The sequence below is a fragment of the Molothrus aeneus genome, chromosome 7 (assembly GCF_037042795.1).
Source record: "Molothrus aeneus isolate 106 chromosome 7, BPBGC_Maene_1.0, whole genome shotgun sequence".
Lineage (NCBI taxonomy): Eukaryota > Metazoa > Chordata > Aves > Passeriformes > Icteridae > Molothrus > Molothrus aeneus.
In genome coordinates this window covers 36,447,123-36,467,734 of record NC_089652.1, presented here as the reverse complement: position 1 = coordinate 36,467,734, position 20,612 = coordinate 36,447,123, and positions in this window count along the sequence as shown.

Here is a 20,612-nt window from a genome sequence, read left to right as displayed (position 1 = left end):
ACTGAGAGCGCTCACCACGGCTTTAAGGTCATGCTGCATTTTAATCAGAGAGAGGATAGGAAATGATCTAATTATCTGCATGGCTCTTCCAGAGGGAGAATGAAGAACTTTGTGCAGGTGGAGGTGGCCAAGCCTGGCTTGGCTTTGGGCTGGAGCAGCACTGGGAGCTGATGGAGCTAAACCCTGCTCCTCTGGGAATGTGTGGTGGATTCAGAAAGAAACAGGAAACTGCAGAAATTATCCCATTTCTGGGGCTCTGGAGAGTCAGCTCTATGGGGTGCAGTGATATAACTATTAAAATAATAACTTTCTAGAAATAAATATTTAAGATCCATTTTGCACCACGAGGATGGAAATTTTCTAATTGATTTAAGGGCATCTTATTGATTTTTAAGAGCTGAGGTGTTTCATACTTAGGTTATGTAAATGTTTGAGCTTCTTTTGGCTGCATATTTGAAATGCAGAAGAAAATATCTTGCCTATTTTTCAATCTGGAGAGCTCAAAGATGTTACTTGTGGTTAATTTTCCAGCCAAGAGGATTTCAGTCATGTGAGGGAAAATGACACCGATTTTATTCAGTCCATCAGCACTGATAATACACTTGGAGAGAACCATCTGCATTGATTGGATTGTATTTATGTACAACTACACATAAATCAATCTCTTTTTCCTGAATCACCACTTGGTTAGATTTTTTAGGGGTATTTAGGATTAATTTTATTGTTGTTCTAGGAGAGGTAAGATAAGGACCAGTGTGTAATATTGGAAAACAAGAATATATCAGCTTTGCTTTAAAACGCTTCGTTGGTTGGGGATTCAGTGTGAAAACAATCTGAGTTATGTCTTGAAGATGGGCAAGGAAATGATTAAGTGGCTCTATTTCTATGCAGATTGGGGCTATGTAATTAAATACCTACTTACAGACAAAAGCAGAGATGAAATTGCTTCCTGAGTTCGGAGAAAAAAAAAATAATAGGAAGGGCTATAAAATGGTATGAATAAAGAAATAAATGGGAGCAGTAAATGGCCAGTCAATAGGGTGTTTTGGAATTGGAGAGGGTCAAGCCCACCTGATCTTTTATTCTATTTCTAATTTTTCTGAGAGTGCAGGTTAGGCTGAAAAAGAGCCTGGAATAAACCTAAACTTGAATAAAACATTTGAAGTGGGGCTTGTTTGAAATGTTGATTAAGAACTATAAATCATTACCTGGCACATGTTAAATAAGTTGAGCTGGCAAATGTCTGATTTCAAAGGGGAGCTTAAAGAGATAATAACTGAGAAATAAATTCCTGGCAGGGAGACTTTGAGGTTGGTTCTAGATGTTTCTATCAATGACCTAAAAGGAAGCAAGAAATCATTACTGAGCATCACTAAACAAATAGCAAATGGCTTTATAGAGAGATCATGTGCTCCTTACGTGGAGGAGATGATGTATTGGTCCTTTCAGAATTGTGCAAAGGCCTCATCTGTAATAAACTCTGTGGTGTGTAAAATGTGGAGCAGATAAAGGTGTGGGGCAGGCCAGGAGGAGAAGCTGTGACTGAGCAAAGCTGAGGTGCTCGAAAAGGCTGTGATTCATCACTCTTCTCATGGGCTCTGGGTGCAAGGGCCACTTTACTTTTGATTTTTATCTCACTGCTGTCTGGCCTTGAAGCAGGGGATCTGCTGTGTTCCCAGACCTCTTGGTGGCTGAGGGTGGAGATATCAAATTAAATGTGGAGCTGGAAACTCTGTGCTCCTCCTTCTTCAGTGCCTTGCAGGAGGCTCTTGCAGTCCTGTTCTTGGCTGTGCTCAGGGAATCTTTGGTGTTCCCCAAAGGGTTTGTAATGTATCAGTGCAGACCTGTATTTTTGTAGGAAGCAGTAATGCAGGTGGAAAGATCAGGGAACAGCTCTGCAATAAATTCTGAATAAATGAACATTTCCCCAAATGACCTAAATTGCAGCTAAAGAAACTAAGATGCCGTTGGCCTGGGAATGGATCTGAATGTGCTGTGGGTTTAAAAAATGGGTTTGAAAGGTGTTTGGGGTTTGAAATGTGGAAATATTGCCTGGTTCCCTGTGTGTCCTGCATCCCTCCCTGCCCCTCCGTGCATTCCCATGGCATTGGCTGCAGTGCCCAGTGGGGCCATCCTAACCCTTCACCCCACTGTCCCTCTTCCTTTTCTACCTTATTCCTCAATTCCTCATTCCCAATCCCAGCTGATTTCACAGAATCCCAGACTGGTTTGGGTTGGAAGGAATCTTAAAGCCCATCCCATCCCACCCCTGCCATGGGCAGGGACACCTTCCACTGTCTCAGGCTGCTCCAAGCCTTGCCCAACCCAGCCTTGGACTCTTTATATCCATCAGCAGCTTATATTTAAATATTATTCAGTGACACAGGACTGAGAGGTGGAGAAAATGCTATTTACTCATCGTTTCCCCTCTTTAGTAGAAGTGCTGAGTAAAGAAGACTTTGTGATTTTCTGGGCATCCCCTTCAGCATGGAGCAGCCACGGATCTGGCACTTGTCTGCAAGCTCCTTCCTTGCATCCATGGCATTAATTCAGCTGCCTTCATATGGCTGCTTTCCTCCTGGATCATTTGATATATTCTGTAAACTGCCTGCTGAGGCACTGTGTCTGTATTGTTCCATGGAGAGCTCTGCCAGTCCCGCTGGATTTATATCCCTGATTTCCTGGATGCTGAGCTTGTTGCCATTATAATTCAATGTCCTGCCTCCATCCCTCTGGTCAGGGTGCACGGCACGGAAATTGTTTATGTTGTGGAATCACCTCCTGACATTGATGCATGAGGGAATTATTCCAAAAAACCCCTGAAAAATACAGTGCATGCTGCAAGAAATTCAGGGAACTAACCGGGATAAGAGAAACCTTCCAGACTGGCCAGAAGTATCTCCAAGGATTTGTGTCATCCAGGAAGTCTCTCCAAGGATTTATGTCATCCAGGGGCAATTGTGTGGTGCTGGGCAATGATTCCTGCAGGACAGTCACACTTGGAATTCCAGCAGATTAGCCTATCATCAAGTCATCAGGATCCTGCTATTGGAATAAACACAGCTGTTGTTTTCCAAGAAATGTGGCAAAGAGCACTTGGGCTTTCTGGAAAGGCCTTTTTGCAACAGAGGAAAACCCAAACCCATATCCGAGTGTCACTCATGACTTTCTAAATTGATGGTGGTAATAATTTCCCTTCTTTGTTTTATGTTCTTGGATTGGTTTGGGTTTCTTTATGTGAGGGACATTTTTTTAAATTGGTTGCTTTTATTCTTTCAAAAGTATTTCATTTATTTCATTTTCTGCTCCTCCTATTTCTGCTCCTGATCTGCATTTTAACAAAAAATGGGAGAGCTGGGAATGTTCCCCTGGAGAAGGGAAGGCTCCAGGCAGAGCTCAGAGCCCCTGGCAGGGCCTGAAGGGGCTCCAGGAGAGCTGGAGAGGGACTGGGGACAAGGGATGGAGGGACAGGAGCCAGGGAATGGCTCCCAGTGCCAAAGGGCAGGGATGGGTGGGACATTGGGAATTGGGAATTCCTGGCTGGGCTGGGATTCCCAGAGCAGCTGTGGCTGCCCCTGCATCCCTGGCAGTGCCCAAGGCCAGGCTGGAGGGAGCTTGGAGCAGTGGAAGGTGTCTCTGCCCATGGCTGGGGTGGGACTGGATGAGCTTTAAGGGCCCTTCCAACACAAATCATTCTGTGACTCTGTGATTTCTTGTTTTTGATGATGTAAGGATCTGAGGAAAAAATTAGGATTAGGATATTTCCTAAAACAAATCCCCAGATTACTCTTCCATAGTATCTCCTGCTAACTCTACAAAAGATGTAGCAGAAGGCTTCTTTTTAAAGTTTTGGCTTCTACAATATATTTTACCCCAAAAGAAATCCACAAACTGTTTGGAGACAAGTTTCAGGTTTCAATGGAAAAATGGAAAGTTGGGGTTTAAACAGTCTGTTCTTTCCTGGGATCTCCTTGGAGCAGGAAAGGTTTGGTTCAGAGACCTGAGATAGCAGGGAGAGATATTAATCTGGGCAGCAGAGGAAACAGAAGAGTCTTGATGTCATTAAAGGAAGAAAGTGGAGAGAAAATGAGCATATAATGACATAAAACACCTCTCGTGGTCTCAGCAAAAGCGTCAGGAGGAGCCATCAGAGAAATATGTGCGAGCGAGAGGAGCTCATTTCCTCTGCGTGGCCGAGGTGGCTCATCCCTTACACCTCAGCACTTTATTTATACCCCCTTCTGGCAGGATATGGACAGCAATTTCCTTATTCCTCACAGCTTTTTATACCCAAACTGGAAATCTTCCTGCTCTCCCCATTCCTTATGGGAAACACAGCACCAGGATGGATTGGGCCCAGGGAAGAGACCTAAGAAGGTGCTAGAAATAAGGAGTGCAAGCATTGTCCTGGTGGTGGGAGGAGTGTAACAAAAGCCTGGGATCCAAAAACCTGGATAAATTGGTGCTGCCACATGAGGACTTTTGGGAGATACCAGAGGGTGGAATTCAGAAGCTTTTAACACTGTCCAAAAGGTGAAGTCTGAAAAATGTTGCTTATTTGCGGGGAATCTTTGCCACAGAGAACATTTCAACTTTCAGTTGATAATTATTTAATAAAAATATTTTTTTTTTGCACAGCTGTGCCCTGTCCTGCATGGACTGAGAAGAAGAGGAATTAAATTATTTTCCTTGGACACTACTCAATGGATCCTGCACTGAACAGTTTCTCTCTTGCTTCTGCTTTCAAGCTCATTAATACAAACTTCCAGCTTCATTCCTAATGCTGGAATAAAAATTTGTCTGTGTGTTTGAGTTCAGGCAGCCTGGCAAATTTTATTCAAAGTAAGGATAGGAAATCTGATAAAAGGAATGATTCATTCCTCTCGAAGCCAAGAGTTGCATCTTTGTTCCCTACTTATTTGTGTCACTTCAGGTGGAATGTCCTTCCACTGGGGCTCTGGAAAGCTCTGGAGAGGATTCCTGCTTGGGAAGTGAAGTGGAAATTCCTGGGAGAGCTTTTCATCTTTATTTTCTGTCACTGTGCATTTTTTATCCACCCTTTTTTATCTTCATAACAGCAAGAAGCAGAATTTGTAAAAATTGTTTCAAGAATGGAGAACATGGCAGTCAATAAATTAATTTATTGAAAAAACCCAAAAATACCATCAATGGATTTCCAGAATTAGCAAATACAAGTGGAAGTTGTCTCTGACTAGATTTTGATGTGGGATTACCAAGAAGATGGTAAAAAAGGTAATTTTATTTGGCATGTGGATTTTAAATGGAACATGAGGTAACATGATTGTGGAATATCACCATGGGATCAACTCTTTGGGTGCAGCTCCTCATATTTTGGATTTGTGGTCATGCCTTGTGCAGGCTGCCCTGGAGCAGGGGCTGGGCAGAGTCCCAGAATAAAGCAGGGATTCATTCCAAGGATCTCCTCCATGGATCCACCTTGGGCAGCACCAGAGCCCAGCCAGGGCTGCACCCAAGATCAACCAAAATGGCCCCAAAATGCACCAGCGCTCCCGGGCTCTGTCCCTGGGATCAGTTCTGCTCCATTTGCATCTTGCAGTTCATTGTCCCATTCCAGCTTTAGCCCCTGCAGTCCCACCCTGCTTGTTTTTCTCTCTCCAGCCCATGGGGTTTGTGCTCTTGGGCTGAGATTTGGGTCATTTGTCCTTGGTGCCCAGCTGGAGCAGGAATTGTTTTGTCGCCCTGCTCTGTGCACAGAGCTCAGCAACGCTGAATATGAAGCCTAGACTTACACACTAAAGCAGCACAGAGTCTGAAAAATAGAAAAGCCAAAACCTGAGGCATCAGAGGCACAGAACTTACCCATGGAGAGAACACATGGTGCCCAGGCATGGCATGGCAGTGTGTGGCCTTTTTCCCCAGCTCATTCCTCAGCATTCCCTGTAGGCGGTTGTTGAGTTTCTGACATGATGGGGATTTTCTATGGAGCTCTTGGACGTGATGTTCAGCATCACCAGGAGCCCACCAGTGTCTGGAGGCCTCTGCAACATCTTTTGGAGCATTTTTTGTAGGAATATAGTTCCCTTGGTACTTCTCCCAGCTTTAATTTTCCATCTGGAACTCTTCTGGACACAGGGATGTGTCTCCATCCCAACCTGCGCATCCAGGTTCCAAGCCCTGCAGTCTCTGGGCCATCCAATCCCAAATGGATAGCACACCAACAATCAAATACCCACCACATTCCAAGAGGAAAGAACAGCAAAATGGGTTTGGAAAATATTTGGGAAAATAAGATAAGTGGTGCACGCCGAGGTAGAGGGAGCCAATTTTGTGAGTCTCGGCTCCAACCGTAATGATGTGATTTAGATTAATTGCAGTGTTTTATTGCTTTGAATTGAAAACAGCGTTTTTGTAGGCGAGACAGCAGGTGCAGAATATCTCAAAAGCAAAGATCCAGTTTTTCCTGAATGCTTACTAAGTAATAAAAATGGGAAAGGAAAGCAAGACAGGAAATTCACTACACAAAGTGAATTTTTTTCCCTAAATCCAAAGTCTTGTGCTCCTCATCATCTTCCTTGAAGCAATCACAGGTCTCCATGGAGCAGATTTCCATCCTGCCACACTGAGGATTCTGATCCAGTCTTTGTATAACGCTGGCTTAAACCACTGAGTTGTGCCAATGAGCTTTATGAGGGGCTGGAGAGCACCTAATTTTGAGGCAAGAGCTGAATAACAGGACAAGCATTAACACAGAGCCATGGCTCCAAGATCCAAATGTTCAGTGAATCCTGTGGATCCTTATCCCTCACAGCAACAATGCCCAGTAGGTTCTGGGAATAGAAAGAGAACTATGATTTAGAAAGAGAACTGTGATTTTATTTAGCAAGAGCTGAATAGCAGGAAAAGCATTAACACAGAGCCATGGTTCCAAGATCCAAATGTCCAGTCAATCCTGTGGATCCTTATCCCTCACAGCAACAATGCCCAGTAGGTTCTGGGAATAGAAAGAGAATTATGATTCAGGCACCTGGAAGCCCGTCACTATTTGCAATTCTCCACCAAAAGGCTGCTGTTTGTTCATTCTGGCCGTGTGTCCTGGCTGCAGTCTGTCCTGGGTACACTCTGCTGCTCAGCGCCCAAAGTGCTTTCTTCCTAAATTAGCCATGGATTCTTCACCTTCGATGGGATTGGATGCCCCAAGCTGCACATTCACAGTCTCTTCCTTGGGATAATCATAAGGACGTGGTGCTGTGCAGTGAGACAGCATTTTGCTTAGTCAAAGGCAAAGAGAAGAGTGTCCAAGGGCATGGAGTGACAGGACAAAGGGACTGGCTTCTGAGTGACAAAGAGTGACAATTAATCCCTTCCCCATGTTCTGTCCCTCCATCCCTTGTCCCCAGTCTCTCTCCAGCTCTCTTGGAGCCCCTTTAGGCACTGGAAGGGGGGCTCTAAGTTCTCCCTGGAGCTTTCTCTTCTCCAGACAAAAGCATTCATATTTAAGTTAAAATGTGGTCAGATGTTGGCCCAAGATTCAGCTTAATTTGGTTCAGCTCTACTGTTATCACAGGTCTGTCTTTGTACAAACCATTTCAGGCTTTCATTGAAAGCTTTGGGCTCTTCCCAGGCTGGAAATCCCATCCATGGGGTTTGGAATTTTTGTTTGTCACAAAGGAGCAGCTCCATCCCTGCCCTTCCCCGGTCCCATCCCTCTGCACCAGGGAGAGCATGGTCAGGAGAGCAGCACCAACCCCCCCATCACTGCATCCCCAAAGTGGGGCATAAACCTTTCCCAATTCCAGCTCTTTGCTTTAAATGAGGTTTGGGGCATTACCCAATCCTTCAGAGTTTTTGGGGGAAGACAGCTGGGAAAGGGCAAGCAAAACTCTCCTATTTTAGTGTGCATTGCATAAGAGAAGCACAGGAAGCGGGGAGAGAGAGCTCTGAGGAGGAGAGATTTATCCCACACAACACTGCCAACGGTGCACAGTCTGGTAAGGGCACCCAGGGCTCGTTCCTTCCGTGCTATACATAGATCCTCCTGCCTATAATGGGAGAATTAGGTAATTTTACACAGTTTTCGGTATAAAGTATGGCTTGTTTAGTGTAGCTGATTACTGGAATGGCTGGAAAATGAGCTTCCCTTGAGTTGTGACATGGGAATATTTGTTCTGTGAATGATTGAAGGCTCTGTCCCCATTTGTTTTCCTCATGACCCTGTCCTTCTGCTAGTCCCATTTCCATTTTTAATGTGCTCCTTGGCGTAGCAGCAGAGCGAGAGCGGGGCTCGCTCATTCAAGGCAGGTTTTTTTGTTTTCCTTTTTCCCGTTTGTAATTTTCTGCTGTTACAGATCAGGTTGTAGTTGTTGGCAGTGATTCATGCAGAGAGGCAGAAGACCCAGATTTTTTGTTTAGCATTTTTCAATATGTTTGGCATTTTAATGTTCTCAAACCACTCTTTAATTTGTTACATCTTGCTCACTCATAATGTACAGCTGGGGAGAGATTGGTACCATAGAGGAGTTCCTGAGGGCTCCTGGATGAGGAGTGTTGGAGACTGGAATGTTTTGGTAATTATGGAACAATTGGCAGTTTACGGAGGGTCCATTACATGCCATGAGTTTAAGATGTGAAAACAAAAAATTGTTTTGACTGAACAGATTTTTTGCTTGTCTAAATTAGAATAATAGAATGGTTCAGGTTGGAAAAGACCTTCAGACCATCGGGTCCAACCATTCCCCCAGCACTGTCAGGGCCACCACTAACCCGTGTCCCCAAGTGCCACATCCACACATTTTTTGAACACTTCCAGGGGTGGCAACTCCACCACTTCCCTGAGCAACCTGTTCCAGTGCTGGGTGCTTGACCACCCCTTCAGAGGTGAATTTTTTTGAATTTACAATCCAAATTTCCATACTTTCATTGACAGCAGCATTTGTAGTAGCTGCAAACCCGCTGTGGTGTGTAAATTGGATTTGTAACCCTACTAACAGTGGTGCTAGTGAAATAAAGTACTCTGCACGTGGGTAGGGAGAGGAACGGATCCTTGTGTGAAGTTGTCCAAGTTCTGTTTGGTTTAAGCCCTGTTTTAGTGAGATTGATAAAAGGCACTTGGAGGGTGAGGCAATTGGAATGAGGAGAAAAGTGCTGGAACAGCAGGTAAAGCCCATCCTGATTTATTGCTCTACTCACAAAGAAATAGATTTAATCTGAGGGTAGATGCCAAGACACCCCAGTCCCTTGAAAGCAGGATGAGATGAATTTTGGACAGAAACAAGGAAAGCCGTGAGACTGGAGTTTCACCTCTTTATTTCTCCCCCTACATTCACCTTACAAGTGAATCAATTCCTTTTCTCCTGAATGCATCCTGCAAAACAAACCCCCTGAGCGGAAAGATCGCCGTGTGTTCGAAACGCCTTCGTCATTCCTTCCTCTTCCCCGCGCTGCCTTTCCCACGGCTCCGAGCACCAGGATCTTCAGGAGGAATCATCTCCGCCTGACAGATGGGACTCCCAGGCACAGATGGGGCTCCCTGGCTGGAGCAGGGAGGCAAAAGCCGCGCGCTGGCTCCGCCGAGCTGGGAACATCGCGTCTCTCCCGCATCCCGCCCCGAGCCGGCGCTCCAAACACGGCTGGGACACAGCTCGGGCAGGACAAGGGTGAAGTCATGCCCTGATCTGGTGGGATTTCTGCTGGGAATGGTGTGACCTCGCTGGTGGGATGATGTCCAGGTGCTCATGAGGTGTTCCAGTGTCACACAAGTTTTTAGTTTTTTCTCCAAGGGTTTCTGCTGGGAGTGGTGTGACCTCACTGGTGGGATGAGGTTCAGGCGCTCACACCATGTTCCAGTGTCACACAAGTTTTGGCTATTTCTCCAAGGGTTTCTGCTGGGAATGGTGTGACCTTGCTGGTGGGATGAGGTCCAGGAGCTCACACCATGTTCCAGTGTCACACAAGTTTTTGGTTTTTATTCCAAGGGTTTCTGCTCTGAAGGGTGTCACCTCACTGGTGGGATGAGGTCCAGGCACTCACACCATGTTCCAGTGTCACACAAGTTTTTACTTTCTTTCTCCAAGGGTTTTGCTCTTCCTGTGGGACAGCATCAGATGCTGAAATCTGGATTATTCTCACACTGCCATCCTGCCTGATGGCTATGGAGTCTCCAGGATGAGATGGTTGGAGATGAGGGAGGTTTCCTTCAGAAATCCACCTGGGTTTCTGGTTGTGCTTGGCAGAAATTGGACCTTGTCTGTCAAATGTTCTGATTTTGTGGAAGGGGCGAATTTCCCAAATTTCTGCTTGTCATATTTTAGATGTGGAGAGAGACACCTTCCTACCAGATTGGGAGAAAAAAATGCATGAAGGCTCTGAAAATCCCAGAAACTGAAGCAATAGGGGGTATTTTATTAGGGTGTATTTAATGGCAGGTATTAAAAGGCAGATAAATCCTTTTCTATCTTTCATTAGCAAAAAAGGAGGTTGTTGACTTCCTGTCCCTGGAAGTGTCCAAGGCCAGGTTGGGCAGGGCTTGGAGTACCCTGGGATAGTGGAAGGCGTCCCTGCCTGTGGCAGGGGGTAAAACAGTGCAGAGTTGATGACCAGCTTTATAGCTAGGATGAGCTTTACGGTCCTTCCAACCCAAACCATTCCGGGATTCTGTGGTTTTGTGAAAATTTCCGTTAGGTTTAAACCCCAGAACCGGTGGTGAAAGGCAAACATTTCTGAGTGCACAGCCTCCAAGAAACCCAGGAAATGACATTGTCATCCACGATTCTCATCCTTTCATTCATGTCCTTGTGGAGGTCAGGTCAGAATTCCTGGTTAAAATCCCTCCTGATGGACAATTAATCAGTGAAGGGATTGGTGGGTGGAATGGTGTTTGAGCAATTCCTTCCTCAGTAAGATGGACAGGGATCTCCTCCACGAGGGATTATCATTCCATCCTCCTCCCCTGCAGGAGGAGTGTGTGTGTGAGCTCAGGAATCCAGTGATTTATTTTGCTTTGTTTTTGTTTTGTTTTGATTTATTTCCTCCTTCGGTGGAGGAAGCGCATTGGGGAGCAGCGGCTCTGGATCCTTTCACCAAACGAACCAGAAAAACTCTTTGCTCCAGAGCTGGGCTCAGCACACCAGCACTGAGAGCTCCTTTTCCCTCAGAGTTGGGAGATATTATTAAACTTTGCATCGCTGTGAATTATGTATCAGTCAGCACATTATCAAAATAGCAACATCTTGAAATACTTATTGAACAAACATGAAAGTAGCGTCTTGGATTACTTGGGAAGCATCTTTACACAGTGAGGAGAAATACAAGCTTTCTGTTTTTTGGGTAATAAAGGGCAAACAGGCTCAATAAATAGCTGCTTTTGGGAAATGGGATTTAATATTCATGAAAGTCAGCATTCTTGGGGAAAATAATATAATGAAAGAGAGAGAAAGCCTAAAAGCTCAGGGCTCTCCTCTACACAATAGGCAAAACCATCAAGGAGCCAATTTGGGATACATTGGAGTTCAAGTTTTGTCAATCCCAGGGAGGGCTTTTAGTGGCTGGAGGATGTCAGGGAGAGAAAATTCACCAGGGCCTTTGGGGAAATGCTCTGAGTTCATTAAACGAGATGGTGGTGAAATAAGAATATTTCTAACCTCACATTTTTAATGATTTTTATTCAGCATTTTACACCTTTTTTCCCAAGTTTTTTTGGTACATTTTTGTCTCAAAGGCCTTATTTGACATTCTGTGAAGATAATGGGACAATCTAATACTAAACCAAAGGTTGCCAGCATGAAGCCTCACCTCAGTGAGCTCCCAGCTGAGTTCTAATGCTGTCCTAATTCCTTAATGATCCTTTTATTCCAACAACCTCCAGCTTGTCCAGAAGGAGGTCTCTGCTTGCTGGGGATTGTGCAAACACAGAGTAATAAATGTTCCCTGTCGTGCCAAAACTTGTGGCTCCTGGGAAGAGGCAGGGGAAGGGCACATGGAATGGTTTAGGGTGGAACAACCCTCCAAGAGCATCGAGTCCCCAGCGCTGCCAAGGCCACCATGTCCCCAAGTGCCACATCCACAGAGCTTTGAGACCCCTCCAGGGATAGGGACTCACCTCCTGCCCTGGGCAGCTGTGCCAGGGCTGGACAGACCTTTCCATGGAGGAATTTTCCCAAATATCCCATCTAAACCTCTCTTGGTGCAACTTGAGGCTGTTTGCTCTTGCTGCCTGGGGGAAGAGACTGAACTCCGTGTAAGAGGAGGAAGGGAAGGGATCTTCCTCTCTTGAGGGGCATGTGGGTGGTTTTCTCTGGGATGCTCCAGCAGATGCCTGTTTCAGTCCCATTCTTCAGCCCATCCCTTCTTAAAAGTGATTAAATCGATTAAATTTGCTTATAATTGCTGTTATCAAAAGCAACAATTTATATTTGTTGCAATGCCACTTTCTGCTACCAGCAGAGTTTTACTACACAATTTTATGCAGTATTTTATTTGGCCACTGATTTTTTAAATTTTTTTTTTTTTGGAAAATAAGTGACTGATGGGACATCCTGCTCCCTGGATGAGTACAAAGCAACAGTGTGAAGGCATTCCCAGTGCTGACACCTTTTGGGATCTCCCCAGGCCTTGCTCTGTGCGGGCTCAGGCTGCTCTGGAATCCATAAAACCCTTTTGGCTGAGTGCAGGCATCCCTGAATTCCCTGGCACTGCTGTGGCACCCATCCGTGGGAGGATGGCTCTCTTTGTCACTGTAATTATATCTGAACTGAGCCTCTGCAAAACAAAGTGATGTCAGGACCAGTCCATCATGCTTTTCCAGTAAAAGTAAACACAAGACACTTCCCTTCTGCCTCTTTGCATGTGGAATATGCTTGGGAAAAAAAATAAATCGTGTTTTGAAATTATTGTTATGGATACTTGCTTTCAGTAATGATCCAAGGCACCACCTGTTCCTGAGGTCACTGCTGCCAGTGAAATGCACACGAGCCCTGGTGAGGGGATATCAGCAGCCTTGTTCCAGAGGGAAAAACCACTGGAGACAGCAAATAATCTCGGAATCTGATTTTATCTCCCCTCTGTATTTATATCACAGCCCTCATTTGGCAGTTGTAGGAAGCCAAGGACGACCTGGGGAAACGTGACAGCGCTGACAACAAAATGTGTGAAAAAATTCCCTCAGCTAATTGGTGCCCTGTGAGATTTCCAGAGGGAGCAGCCTCGCAGGCGCTGGAGGAAATGGAGACAAAGCCCTGCTCTCATCTGCTGTAAGCTGAGCTGAGGCTGCTCAGCCACTCGGGGCTCTGCTGATTTATTGTGGCAGCTGAGGGGACGGAGCTTGGGATTCTTCGTGTTTTTAATAATTTAGAGCGTTGCTCTGACCAGCAGGGGTGAGCTAATGTGGAGGAGTTTCGTGGGGAGGTGCTTTGATCCCTGGGGGAGCACAGGGGAGGAACCCCCCAGAGCCCTGGGATCTTGGGAGGCCCTGCCAGCTCCACTGGGACTGGGGAAGCTGGAGAGACCTTTGGAGTGGTCAGCTGTTGTATTTGCAGGGTGTCTCAATGAAGGAAGGAATGGTGAATCTGACTCCATGTTCTCAGAAGGCTAATTTATTATTTTATGATACTATATTATATTAAAGAATACCATGCTATACTAAAGAATACAGGAAGGATACTTACAGAAGGCTGAAAAGATTATAATGAAAACTTGTGACTCTCTCAACACAGCTTGGCACTGATTGGCCAATAAGTCAAAACTCACACCAGAATCCAATGAAACAATCACCTGTGGGTAAACAATCTCCTAACACATTCCAAAGCAGCAAAACACAGGAGAAACAAACGAGATAAGAATTGTTTCCCTTTTCTCCGAGGCTTCTCAGCTTCCCAGGAGAAAAATCCTGGGCAAAGGGATTTTTCCAGAGAATGTGAGTGCCACAGTCAAACACAGTCCCACAGTCAGTACATGCTAGGGATGAAGGAATCCCTGAATTTGCAGGAATTCTTTCAGTTCTCTTGGGTCGGTCCTGCCTTGCTCATCCCCGCTGCTGTTCAGCCTCTGGACAGGGCACAAATATTCCATCCTCCACATCCAGGGATCCACTGAATTTGACACGAAGCCAGCTGGAAACCTCCATAAACACCCATGTCATGGCAGCCAGCACTCTCAGCAGCACTCCTTACCCTCCGAGAGCCTCCTGGTTATCCACAGCACCCCCGGGGATCACATTGGACTGGGATTGGTGGGATTTAGGGACTGGTCTGTACTGGTGGCACATCCCAGCCAGTTCCAAACCTGTTGCAGCATGAAAAGGCTGCATTTCAAACTTTAAATTGTTTCACTTCTAAATACCCATTTCAGACCTGCTGTGATGATAAAAATTCTGTAAAAAGGGCAAACAGGTCTGGAAATTCGGAATGACTTTTCCTTAAATTGGTAGGACTATCAGTGTCTTTTGCTGCTTGAGGCCTTTTGACCTCTTCAATATTGCCAATTAGAAACTGGTGATTTCCTTGTTAATATTTTCAATATTAACAACAGGTTATTGCTAAATTGTAAATATAAATTACAATCTCTTCCATTGTGCATTAACCTTAGTTGATATTTTGTAGCTGTCATTATTTGTTTAAAATATTGGTTATTCCAGCACAGGCCTCAGTCCAGGTCTAATGATAATCCTGTTTTCAAAGCATTAAGAAAATGTTAAATATTAGACTTTTGTCTCTCTTTTTTTTTTGTTAATTTTTTAAAATTCTTTTTGTAAAGCAGCTGAAGTGCAGTTTGGAAGGAGTCTGTTAAAGCTGCTCATTCCTGATTTAGGAACCTAAGAAATATTTGCAAAAATAACAACTCCCAAGTGAAGCCCCTTGTTCCCCAGATCAGCTTCCAGGGAAAGAAAGAAGTGCAAACACAGCTTGCCATTCCATGAGGGGATTTTTTTGTATTCCTGGGTCTCAACTCTTCCCTGAAGCAACAGAAACGGGGGAAAGGATCCTGAAGCTTCTTGACATTTGTAAATTTGCTCTTATTCATCTCCCTATCTCAGATTTCTCAGCTGGATGACAAATGTGTGCCATCCATGGAGTTCTGTTTTTTAGATGTCTCCATTTATTGGATGCTCCGGGGTGTTTGGATTCAATTGGAACTTACAGCTTGTCTATGTTTTATTTGCATAATAAGACTCTGAATGACAGAGCAGCTCCAGCCAGACGTGTTGGCTCCAAACACTGCAATTGAAGCTGGGAGTATTTTGCAAGAGTGAAAAAAGAATGAGACTGAGAGAAAGAGAGAGAGAGAGAGAGAGAGAGAGAGAGAGAGAGCCTGATCACATGTGAAAAAGTTACAGGAGGGAAACACCATTCTGAGACAGAAATTTCCTGGGATGATGATTTCCAGTAGCAACCTGGGATGGTGGGAGGTGTCCCTTCCTTGTAGGTCCATTCCCACTCAGAATAATTCATTATTCAATAATTCTGTGGTTCTGTGAAGTGCCTCTTAGCTTTAAAAAGAGAAACAGGTGAAAGGAGAGGCAGAGCTTCACATCCCAGCCCCAATCCATGTTTTCATGCTCTGTGCAGCCCTGTAGCACAACCCCAGCCATCTCCTGCCTGCCCCAGTTCTCCAAAAGCAGCAGGGGAGGGCCCTTCACTGAAAAACACAGCACTCAGGCATCATGTACTCACCCATATACACATAAATACAATATAAAATATCATGTATAGCATTTAATTCAGATAGGTGTGGTTTCAACCTACAGCCTGACATGCCTGTGTGCTAATCCTATGTGGAGAATATTTTTATACGTATTTTCATTTTCCCCCTTAAGAACCAGTCTGTGGCAGTTCAGTGATGGACCTTTGGAATGCTGGAGTTTGCCCACGATGTTCCTGGGACCCTGCATGGAACATGGGTGGTTAAAGTGATGTTTTGTGTCCTTCCAAACCCAGTTCCTGAGATTCCCTTGGAGAGGCAGCTCCAGTTTGTACGAGCTGAACTGCAGAGACAAACCCCCAGGTTTAAGGTGCAGCATTAGTTGTTCCAGCCTGTGCAGTTCCCATTTTTTCCCAGGCTGTGCTGGCTGGAATCACCTCCAAGTGGGCATGAGCTGGCACTTGAGATCCCTGGGTTGGTGGTACAGGAACATGGCATTGATTTCCCTTTTCCCATATATTTTTGAATGCATATCTACAAACAAGAACTTGGCCAACACTACGTGCAGACACGGAGAGCACTGAGCTTTGCACCACCTTTGATATTCCAGAGTTAATCCAGAGCCAATCAGATTTTTATTTCTAAAATGATGTTTTCAATCCCTGCCAGGTGAGTTCTGCACTTGTGCCATGCTGATAATGGAGCCCTGTGTATAAAAACAAGGCAGCAGCAGAATAAAAGATTTTCCTTTACATTCTCCAATCGTGGAGGTTATTGATTGTAACCATGGCCGTGTCAGGCAGTGCATTTTTAGATGATTACTTCATACCTCAGGTGATGTGATGCACCATAAAGATGATGGATGGTGATTTGCACTTCCAGGACTTCCAAGTGAAGCCTGAATAATCCCTGTGGGGTTTTTTTCACCCTTACAGCAATACCAAAACTGTGGGCCTTCTCCTGAAACAACAGAATCTGTCCAACTGTCCCTTAAGTGCTGCCTTACCCAATTCCTAATAATGACATTTATTTCCCATTGATTAAATTCCCTCTGGTGCAGCTCCTCCAGGCAGAGCAGTGTGTGAGCAGACATTATGAAGTTAGTAAACACTATAAAGTGTGAAAGCATTTGCTGCAGGAGCTGTAGTCTAAACATTCCAGGAGAAAGCAGGATTCTAGCTCTAGTCTTGGCTTTGCCTCTGAATATGATTGTAACCTTGGGCAAAGCTCTTCAGTTTGCCTCTCCTTAGTTGATTTAATTTGTGTGGCAGGATAATGAGACTTAGCAAGTCTCACCCCTTCTTTTTTTTTTTCCTTTTTTTCTTTTTTGCTGGGATGGTGGTGGGGAGAGGGTGGGGAGGGGATGGGGAGAAGCTGGCTGGAGGATGGAGTGGGGAGTAGAGCAAGGATCCACACATCCCTGCTGGATTGGCTCTGGAAAAGTGAGGCTGAGGCTGAGTCTTCTCTAAGTTGTGTTTGCTGTTCAAACCAAGTTTGAGGCTTGCTGTGAGAGGAAAATCTGTGTAACGCCAGAAAGGTGCTGCCATGGACTGGGGCACAGCTGCTTGGAAACCTTGAGGGAAACAACCAGGATGAGAGGAAACGGCCTCAGGTTGTGCCTGGGATACTGGGAGCAATTTCTTCACTGGAAGGGTGGTCAGGCATTGGCACAGCTGCCCAGGGAAGAGGTGGGGTGTCCATCCCTGGAGCTGTTCAAAAGCCATGGACGTGTGTCCCCTGGGGACAGGGGCAGTGGTGGCCCTGGCACTGCTGGGGCTCACTGATCTTAGAGGGCTTTTCCAACCTAACCCATTCCATGGTTCTCTGATCACAAATTGCCAGGGTTACGCTGAGCTCCACCCCAGCACTTTTACCCCCTCTGCCTGGCATCACTTTTTATTTCTTTTACAGTAACACTGAACGATTTTCTCCAAGAAATCCAGTGAACTCTGACTTTAGGACGGGTCTGCCTCTCTGCTTCCCACCTGGCTCTTTTTCTCTCTGTTTTCTTGTCCCCACTGGGAGATTCACAGACATTAAAGAAATTAAAGGCTTATTTCATTTCCCAATCCATCTTCTGGCAGAAGTTCCCCAGTTCCCCACTGTGCAGGTACGAGGGCTCCTGCCCAGTCATGTTTTAAAGAGTGGGGATTAACTGCTTGCTTGGGAGCGTGTTTGAAGCTGAAACCTTTCACTCTCAGGTAGTTGTTCTTCAAATTCAACCTGAATTATCTTTCTTAATTTAATCACACCACTCCCAGCTATGCCCAGTGAGCTCCACTAAATCTTTCCTTTCTATTCTTTCTGTTTACATCCTTCACGTGTGTGTTGACAGATATATTGCCCATAGGTATTGCTTGGCTTCACTGTGTGTATTTAATTGAAATGCTTCTAATTATTCCTCCCAAATCCACCTCTGTGGCCCCTGCTTTGTTTTTCTTTTCGTTTTCCTGTGCCTGGTTTGCAGCAGCTTGTTGGTTAAAATGATTTGCAAACATGCTCGATGCCCAAGTTTTGGGAAAACTGGAGCAAGGGAAGGAGGCCACATCAACACGAACAAATCATTAATTTTCTACATTCTCGCAGAGCTTTGGTGTCTGTGTGAGATTAATTATCCTACTTGTGTTCTCCTAATCTTCTGGCTTGTCTGTGGGTTGTCACTGGGAGTGTTTATGGGCTAAAACTGAAGGCTTCCCCTGAAAGATTTCAAAGTGGGTTGGAATCTCTCTCCTCACACAGTCTGAACCTCTGCCATCCTCCAGCATTAGCCACAGCACCAGCTTGTACATGTTCAGCTCAGTTTTGATCTAATATTCCTTTTTCCTCTTTGCCTAGAGGGAGATCTAGAAAGGTTTCCCTGCTGCAGCCTAAAGCCAATTAGCAGCAGATTTCTTTCCCTGGCACTGTTCAGCCTCTCTGCACCTTCCATTGGCTTTACCCATGGATAGCAGAGGCAAGATGGAGAGCTGGGATCAAGGCATTGTGGAACCCAGCACAGCTTCTCCTGCAGTTCCAGCACACCTCAGAGTCTCAGAGGTAGGAAATTAGAAATCAGTGTTAGGCAGGATAAAAAAAAATGTTATCAATACTGGTAGGGAAATAAAAACTAGGGACCAAATGCTCTGCAAGCTCATCCAGTTTGTGTTTATGCTTTGATGCCTTTGGTTGTACATGGATGGCTGGGATGGCTTAAAAGTGCAACCTCTGGCCAGGAAAATGAGGGGAGAGCTCTGTTCCACCAAATAATTGTTTTCCTTACAAACTGAAATTGAAAACTCCCAACTCTGTAAAACCGACACAGGCAGCTTGTTTAAAATCCCAAAACACAACTAGTGCAATTCCCTCCTCTCTGCTCTGTCCATAAATGGATCCTGCTGGAGATGGAGCCATGGGACAGGAGACTGAGGCTTGGGCTGGACGAAGGAAACTGTCCAGAATCCCAGAATGTTTGGGTTGGAAGGGACATTAAGGATTATCCAGTGCCACCCCTGCCATGGCAGGGACAACTCCCACTGTCCCTGGGTGCTCCAAGCCCTGTCCAGCCTGGCCTTGGGCACTGCCAGGGATCCAGGGGCAGCCACAGCAAATCTGGGAATTCCATTCCAGGGCCTCCCCACCTCTCCAGGCAGAAATTCCCAATTCCCAATCTCCCATCCATCCCTGCCCTGTGCCAGTGGGAAGCCATTCCCCATTGTCCTTTCACTACAAGACCTCCATATATTACACAGAACAAAACATTATTGACTGGAACAGCAATTTCACTCGGAAAAATATATTTATTTTTTAGATAAAGTAATTAAATTAAATAAACGCCTAAGGAAATATTTAAATCCCCAGATTTTTGTCTAATTTCAATTTGAGAACATTAAAAGCCTCAAGCAAACCAAAAAAAAAAAATTATCAGAAATCTCCCATACTTCCCCTCCATGGCAACTCAGGAGTCAAGCTGAAAAGTTGTGAGGGAGGTTTTATTTTTTGGGGGGGTTGTGTTTTTTTTCTTTTTTTTTTTTTTTTGTGGGTTTTTTTTTTTTTTTTATTTTTTGTGATTTTTTGCAGGGGTTTTTTGGGTTTTTTGGGGGTCTTTCTTTGGTTGTCTTTTTTTTTTGGTGGGGTTTTTTGGTGGGTTTTTTTCGTTTTTTTTTCTTTTCTTTTCTTGTTTTTTTTTTTTTTTTTTTTGTCTTTCTTTTTGCTGCTCTGAACGAATTTCCCAACTTCCAGAGCACACGTTCCCAAACTGGCATCTCCCTGCTGCCCTTCCCCTGTGCTCTGCAGCAAATACCAGCAGTGCCCTGGGAAGGTGCTGGAGCTGCAGGGGTTAAAGGCGCTGAATTGTCAGGACATTTCTGCCTTGTCTGGAGGAGCTGTTTGTTGTGCTGTCGGTGCTGCAGGGTATCAGTCACTCTGAAGGAGAGGATGTCCAGGCAGCCCCTCAGCAGACAGTGACTGGCACTGGCAGTAAATCATTGTGTCAAGGCTTGGCTCTGCAGCAGCTGCAAGGGGAATCCTGGCGCGGTTTGGAAGGAACTGGAGCGATTGGGGTTGGCCAGCCTGCCATGGAATGATCAATTAGGGCTCCTTAATTGCACCCAGTGGCAGGTTGGGCAGGAGGAGTCAGACCTGCCTGGCTCTGGCTGGGTTCACAGGGCAGCAGAGCCTCTCACAGCTTTAGGTGGAACAGTGGCGCCCTTGGTGCTCTGGGATATTTTTGGTACAAAGCAGGGAAGGGAAATGGTTTTCAAATTCCTAAGAATGATGAGAGATTTGGGACTGCTCAGCCTGGAGAACAGAAGGCTCTGGTGTGGCCTTAGAGCTCCTTGAAGGGCCCAAAAGGGGCTCCAGAAAAGTTGGAAAGGGACTGGGGATGGAGAGACAGGAGCCAGGGAATGGCTCCCAGTGCCAGAGGGCAGGGATGGATGGGACATTGGGAATTCCTGGCTGGGCTGGGATTCCCAGAGCAGCCGTGACTGCCCCTGGATCCCTGGCAGTGCCCAAGGCCAGGC